Raw genomic sequence first — 8,050 nt, forward strand, 5'->3', positions numbered from 1 at the left:
TCCCAGGAAATCTCATGTGCTGATAACAGGCCAGCAGGTGTTTCCTACGATAAGTTGTGTCTGCTCGTCTCTTCTTCCAGTCTCACCTGCTTCGCCCAGGGTGGGCAGGCTATATTCAGAATGTGCTGCAGAGTTCTGATAAATAGTAGCTTATAGCATAGGGAGCCTATTGCATTCCTGAAATACTGAGTTACTTTTTTTTGCAGTGACTGATATGTATCCGGATGACTATAATATTCTTCCTCATTGTACCCATTTTAGAGGCTTGGCTACTTTAAACGTCTTGTGTCAGACACTGAGGTTTCTTTACCTCTTTGTGCACCTTGATTGTGGAAGTGGCTGCTGAAATACCTGAGCTGTCAGTACCAGGACCTTGGGAGGTGACTTATTTTTGCAGTGTCCAGGCTATATCCCATGTTTGTGAGCAAAAAAAAATTCTTAGCTGTCAGGAAAATCCCATTTTACTTGCCTTCACTATGAAATGGATTGCATAAATATCAAGTTTTTTATCAAGTGGAACCATTTTCTGTCTCAGGACTGATCTGCCAGCATGTCAACCACATAGAAAGAGAGATTCTGATCTTTCCCTTTGCATCTATATTCAGTCTGTATTTCTCCACTTGGGGTGGAAGACCTCCATATTTCGCTAGTCCTACTGATGAAGGCTATGTTAGAATCCAAATGGAAGCTGGCTTATGCCCATCTTCTGTCTCATGAATATAGATTACTTTTTCACCAGTTATCGGTTTTGAATGTCACAGGTTTTCCTTTGGTCCTGTGCAGCTAATTAGACCTAGGAAGCTAGCTGCATTGTGATCCTTCCCTTTGTACTGTACCGTAGCCAAGAAGAGTGCTGTGTCACTGCTGCTGCTCGAGTCTCTTTGGGGGTGCTCTCCAACTGCAGGCACTGTACGCCCTGTACTTTTCTGTTTGTTTATGCGTCATGCTTCTGCAAAATGGTTTACTTTGTGGTTGGAATCAAACAGCCTTATCAAAATGCAACTCTTCAATAAAGCTGAAATGAAACATTTGGACCTCATGAAAACAGAATGTTTTGCTATTTTGCACGGGGGAGTTTAGGATGAGGGTGAATTCAGTTGTTGAGTCAGCATTTGGTGAAGAGGGGAAAGGACCTCTCTCAATGGCCAGAGTGTTATTTTCTTTTAGCACAGTTTTGACAGTTAGAATTGGAGACAATGTCAGAATACAAAGCTGCAAATATGGGAAGCTGATATGTCAATCTAGATCTGAAAGCAAATTCATGTCTGTCTGTAATTTAAATTAAAACAAAGAACAACTCTGTGACTTGGGAGCTTCCGGACATGTAGAACTACGCATCTGCCCACACTGCAAGCTGATGGGGTACCAAGCAATCCTAACCCGCCAGGAGGTTAGCTGTGTGCATGTGGCGCTGAGTCCCAATAATAAGCCTTGCTAACAGGGAGGACATCCTACAGCAGGGTCAACACCTACATTACATAGTGCCATGGCTCCCAGGCCAGGGCTGCCTCATGTACATATTTGCATCCATGTCCAAAATGACTCTCACCTGCCTACAGGGCTAGATTTTTAAAGAGTGCCAAAGGATGTAGATAGAAAACTCAATGGGAGTGGGGCACTGAAAACAGCACTGGGAACCTATTTGCCCCTATAGGTCCTGAGTGTGTTTGGAAATCTGGTTATGTTTCAAGCATAAAAATTACTTTGGTCAAAACTAAGTCTAATTGTTTGGTCCTACAGATAATAGTTTGATTTTTACCTGAGATTATATTCATGAAGGACAAATTTTATTTTTGCTCATATTTTCTCCTAATTGTTTATGATGCAATTGAGTATGACAGAATTTGTGAAAAATATTCTTATTAAAAGAATGAGTGTAAACCCTGTATCTTCATCTGTAGTGGTAAAAAGATTCTTGTAAGTAACATTCTTTACCCATATTAGTTCTTTTTCCATCAAATGTTTATACATAAATCCTTTCTTACTAGTACTGGATTCATAATTGAAACAAAAAATATTTCAGAAATAATATTTGCTCACCTTGTAATTATTTTCAGCTACTGATAGAATTTATTAATTTTCCATGGTAAATGTAGAAATAAAATATACTGATTGGTAGGCAAAAAAAAAGTAATTTTGCTTGTAATTCCCACACATACATTACAACGACAAATTATTGTACCTGGGTGTAGGTGCATAAAGGAAAAATAGAGGGTTTCTTATTTCATAGGGATGATTACGTTTTGAATTATCTTGCACATATCTAATATGCCAGGAGCATCTTGGGAGCTAATCAACACCTGCAAATCTTACAAAAATTAATGGATCCAAGTTTATAAGATATTCCTGTTGACTTAAGCCCAGTTTGCACTTAGATCTTACAAACAAATGCAGGTATAGCAGAGGGGACAGAGTTTATACCTGCAAACTGTACATTAGTTTAAACTCATTCCTTGAGCAGAATAGAAATATACTTCATTGAAACTATAACTGCATCTATACTACAGCTCTATCTGCTGTAGCTGAATTTTTAAGCTTAGTAGCAAAAATAGAAGAAAAATAAATTTAAAAAATAAGGACCAAACTGACTTGCTGTGATACAGCAGAGGAGCTAGAGGAAGCTGCGACTAGTCTTGAATGCCACCATGCTGTAAATACACGGTGATGGCAAGTGATGGGCAATGCCCATTTGAATCTTCCACAACACTCACACAAGTGTCAAAATGGCACCAATGGCTAAAATTTAATCAAAGCTTTTGGACAAGGACCCGGTGACCTTTCAGAGGACTGTTTTGGGGCCAGCTCCTGCTCATCTCCCATTCCAACACTAATCTTGAAAAGGAGATGAGCAGTCTCACTGGGGGAGGACTGGAGATTTCTCCCAGCCGTAAAGTGTCCTGAGAGGTACCAGGACTTCCTCCACTGACCCCCATGAAAGCCAGCACTGCTCTGGCACCCTGAGAGGAGCATTAGCAATCACCCTACAGATATTATGGCATCTGGATATATTACCTGATGGGCAGACACCCCTCTCTTCAATATACTCCCAAACCTCACTAAATTGGGGCAACGGCTGTCCAGGCATACCACATTCAGGTATGCGGAGCAGGACTGTTTAGATGTACACAAAGAGGCACACCCACAAGCATGTCCAAGGAGGAAAAGATGACAGAACGGCAACCTGGAAAGCTAATAATTTATCCTGGGCTTTTATGAGCTCCGCTGAGTTTGACCTCTCTGCATTAGCAAATAGTTAGACAATGTAACAAGGAAGAGGGGAAATATCCCTGTCCCATCTATCACACGGCAAGGAGGCTCCTTACAGCTCCCCTTCGGCACCTAAATCAGGAGATCTGCAGCAGCTACCCTCCTTTAAAGATTTCCCTGTTCAGAAGCATTGATGGGTTTCATGGTTGCAGTAGCTCATTGCAGGAAGTAAGTTAATGGGGAAAACAGCTGAAGAGGTGATTAAAAGGGAAAAAAAAATTAGCAGTCTTAGTATCTTAGACCACATATTTGCACTTCGTTCTTCTAACAAAAGACATGATGAGCTTGCGCGCGCACACACATGCACACGCTCATGCTTATTCTATGTTTTTTCGCCTCATCTGGCAGCCGCTTTCCGGTCCAGCAGACACTAACATCTAATGAGTCAAACTTCCCATTTTCAGACTAATCAGTCGGCTGCACTAATTGCAAATGCAAATATGCAAATTTATATTAATTAATTACTCTGCTAATTAGTTCTGCGGTCTTTTTGGGGTAATAAATCATTGTGCAGTGGAAGGGAAATACGTCCTGTCCCATTTCATTCCACATAAAAATTTAATGTACTCATTGAAGAAAATATATATTAAAAAAACCTACCCTGATAGCTCTGCTTCTACTGATGAGTCCCCTACAGAAAGGTATGATTGTAAGGCAGCTTTCACATCTCCAGCAAATGCCATCACTAAGGTGCCTGTTAGCAATTTAATTATCACATTATGAGCTCCAGGAAAAGCCAGTTTGCTGTGCTGCAGGCTGTGACTCTGAGCTCCGTAGTTCACACATTTTGCAGCAAATGCTGTTTATACATACATGAAAGATAATCTGGAGGAAAGCATTCGGTTTGCTCTACCTGAATGGACTGCTAAAGCTTGCGTTCAAATCCCAGGAAGCTGGGGCTGCTAAAACCATCATGACTATATATGCTTTAGTCCTGCAGCCTCACTGGATCACATTTGAATGGGTTGTCAGGAAGAATGACAAGTAGCTGAAGAAGAAATTGCTTGCAGAGCCCTTCTCTGGCCTTGAATTTTACTTTGGCTCTGATTCATTTCAACACGGAACCTTCGATTCCCAGCCAGTGCCACTGCTCCCTCGCATCCCTCACCTCCCCAGCACACCCCAGGAACAGTGAGCGTGACTCCATTGCCCCCTTGCTGGTGGTCTGCCCAGCGCCACAGGATCTGTGGTCTTCCTTTCCCAGAGTGACGTCTTGGAGGTGCAGAGAGTTCCCCACACTGACTTCACACCCCAGCAATAGCATGCAGGGCGGCATGCTGGTGGAGCCTCGGGTACCACAGACTGTCAGTGTGTGGATGTCATTGTGTCGGGTGGCTCAGCTTATTCTGTGTCTTCCTCCCTAAAAGAAGGACAGGAGAAAAGCATCCCCGTAGCATTACAAACCCACCAGCACCTGGCTGTGAAAAGAGAGTCACTGTGTCCCCTCATTGTATGGAGCTACACCAACTCACTGCAATGCTACGGTGCACAGTTCATCACAGGCATCCTGGGAGCCAAGGGCTTTCCCAAGAGGTTTAGAAAGGCGTTAAGCAAAGTGTGTCCCCTTATGTCACACAGGTTAAGGCTAGCTAGAAATGCAGCATCTCCCACTGTTCTCAGGTTCCTTCATCCTCCACTTGCTTACTTTTCACTGGTTTATGCCATCATTTCAATAAATGAGAGATGTTCACAGATCATTTTATTGAGAGTTTGAATGTGATCAAGTGGGTTAATCTGCCTCAGAGATAGGCTGAAAACCAGATAAAGACATTCTAAAAGTCAACAGCTATCTTCTTGTATCTCTGAGATTCAGGCATCTCATATGTAAAAAGTCTTCTGATATTAAAAAATATGAAAAAGCCTTAGCAGAATTTTTGCTTTATGTTTTAAATTATTGGGTTTAAATTGAAACAATAAATAAGGTTTACAGGTAATTAAATTCCAAGAGCCTTTATCATGCTAGGTTTAACCAGAACTTGAACTGTTTATTTTTCTCATAGTTTGGAACCCTAGGATAAGTTCTTATTTCTTTATCTTTCCTATCCAAACACTGGAATAAGATACTGTTGAACTGATAATCTGAAGTCCTGTGACTTAGGTTCGGGGAAAGAGAGGAAACTAAAAAAAAACCTAAAATAACTGAAATTGACCAGCCTGTTTATGGAACAGCCAAAGATAAAATTTATTTTTTAAAAATTGTCACCTTTGCTTGAAATACTAATATACACTAATGGCTATGTCATTTAACATGCAATTGAAAATATTTATTTAAAAGCAAACCACCTTTGTGATCTTTGGGATCCGAATTGTTTGTTATATAGTACAGTCCTCCCTACCTGCCGTGAGTTTTGGCTGATATTTAAAAAAACAGCTTCTTTTTTTTTTAAAAAAAAAACCCTACAAGTTTTCAGAGATTAATATGTAAAGATTTTGACAAAACTCCACAGGTAACTCTTTAATAATGAATAGTTACGAGACAGTAATGGGACTTTGTTCTGGTTGTCTGTAGCGTTCTTTAAAGAGTTACATTTAAATCATAATTGCACTGGGACATGAGATATAACTTAAGACATTTGACAAAGTCTCTAGACCCTTTGATGGGTTAGCTTCAATTAGAAAACTTCAACAGCACATTCATCTTTTGCAAATTGCAGTAAGCTTCCTCATGGCAGGCACTGTGAACAAAATAATCTTTTTTTTTTTTTTAATTGTGTTCATAAAATAGCTAAGAAAATTTTGTCCATACTTATTTCTAAAGAACTTTGTCTTGATTCAGAATTCTTACAGAAAAAAAGTGATCCTAATAAAAATTCCATCATGATAGTCTATGTTTATTCCCTTTCAATTACTTCTGGCTGATATTTATTCTCCTGTCAGGGCTGTGAAATTAAGACTTTTCTTAACATATAGGACAGCAAGACCCATTTGGCATCCAAGATGAAACCCAGATGAGTGTTAAGATTGACAGTGTTTTCACCCTTGTAATTAGCTATTCACACAAATGGGGTTTTAGTTTGCACTTATGCTTGGAACATGGCACTTCTTCGTACAGAGAGCAGCATTCAGATGTTAACATATTCACTTTTGGTTTTTTGTTGGCAAGTAGACCAGTGTACTCGCTATTGACTTCTGTTAGCGTTTTGCTATATATATTATTCGCTATTTATTAGTGCCCTATTTAAGAAGAATTTAACATGAGCAAAACTCAAACAAGAACTACACTGATGTCCCTTTCCTTCGCCCTGCTCTGGAGGAGGACGGCACTTGCCTAAAGTCACTCTGCTGCTTCCCAGTGAATGCTTTCCGCATGCGTAACACTGGGGCACTGCATTCCAGCACCCTTTTTTTTAAGGGTTAAAGGCCCCCCTCCATTGCTGGGGGAAGGATGGGTGGCCCCAGTGCAACAGAACGCGTACCAAGCTGAGCTAATTTGCAGCCTTGTCCTCGGTTGCACAGTGATTCAGTGATGTCTGGAGGAAGGGCACAGAAGTAGGAAACCTTATGGCAGTACAGCAACCGTTGCCAGAAATTCATCAAGGATTATGATGCGTTCTGAACAAGGTCCTGTTCATTCTAAATGGAAGAATAAAAGGCTCAGTGATGGAAAAGGAGGCAAAAGAACAGCTAATACATCTCTGTTTTGCTAGATCTGAGATGCAACTGATTTTTTAAATACATATTAAGAGTTTTAAACAGAAAAAAAAACCCAAAATAAAGCATCCTAAATGGACTGCACTTAATATGTACTTCGGCTAGAGAGCTCTCTGCCACAAGAAGTGGATTTCAGAAATGTATGTTTGCAAAAAGGAATCGATATGCATATCAGAGTTACCATAATTAATTACAATAACGTTTTTGGGTCATGCTTCAGGGCTCACAGAATTCAGCAACTGTTAGAGAACGGGCTGAGACTTAACAAGGGTAATCTCTTTTTAACCTTCATGTACACACTTTAGGGGTCTCTTTTCGGCAATGGCTATCGCCAGAAAATAAATATGAGATGAGATTGATCTCAGGTCTAAATAAACAGGAAAAATTCCTGTGTTCTCTGCTGTGGACTATATCCCTACACGGTCCTTCCTCTTGTGGGAATGGATGGCTTTTGGCAGTTGATTTAGTCTCTTTCCTAATTCTTTTTAAGGTTAGAATAAAAAGGGGATGAAAAAAAGATAAGGAAAACTAGATCCCTTGAGCAAAAGAGATGGCATAATACACAAGGTCTTTTGCACCAAAAAAATTCGTTAATATTTTTCATCTCTTTAGAAACAATTGCATCTACAATGGACAAGAGGACAACTATCAGGCTAGATTAAAATGAAGATTACATATAAAATCACTGGGGGAAAAAAAGAACAGACTAATGGTGGAGAAAAGGCACAGAGAAGCCCTAAAGGCAAACAATAGAATGGATAAGCATGGTAACTGCAAACCACCTAAGCAAAAAATAAAAATAACGATTGGAGGGATAGCAGTAAAATGGGATAATCATTTGTCTATACTGAAACTCCATGACTGCAGCTCTTTGCCTCCAGGCACTCCAAGCACAAATATGTCTTCTCACCCAAGTGGTAAGATATCTAGAGAAGCAAACTAAGACTGCTGTTCATCTCTCTTAGAGGAGTGGAGAGATGCCTCCCTCTCTGCTCTCACATCGATGCAGCACCATCACCACAGCTCAGAGAGGGCAGCTGTGTGGGGAACCAGACTTGAGGCTGGGCGGGGGGGATATGGTGATATATAAAAACAGCGGGAGCCCAGGGCTCGGACGCTGCAGTTGCAGCTG

This window comes from Phalacrocorax aristotelis, chromosome 2 (genome assembly GCF_949628215.1).
Source record: "Phalacrocorax aristotelis chromosome 2, bGulAri2.1, whole genome shotgun sequence".
Classification (NCBI taxonomy): domain Eukaryota; kingdom Metazoa; phylum Chordata; class Aves; order Suliformes; family Phalacrocoracidae; genus Phalacrocorax; species Phalacrocorax aristotelis.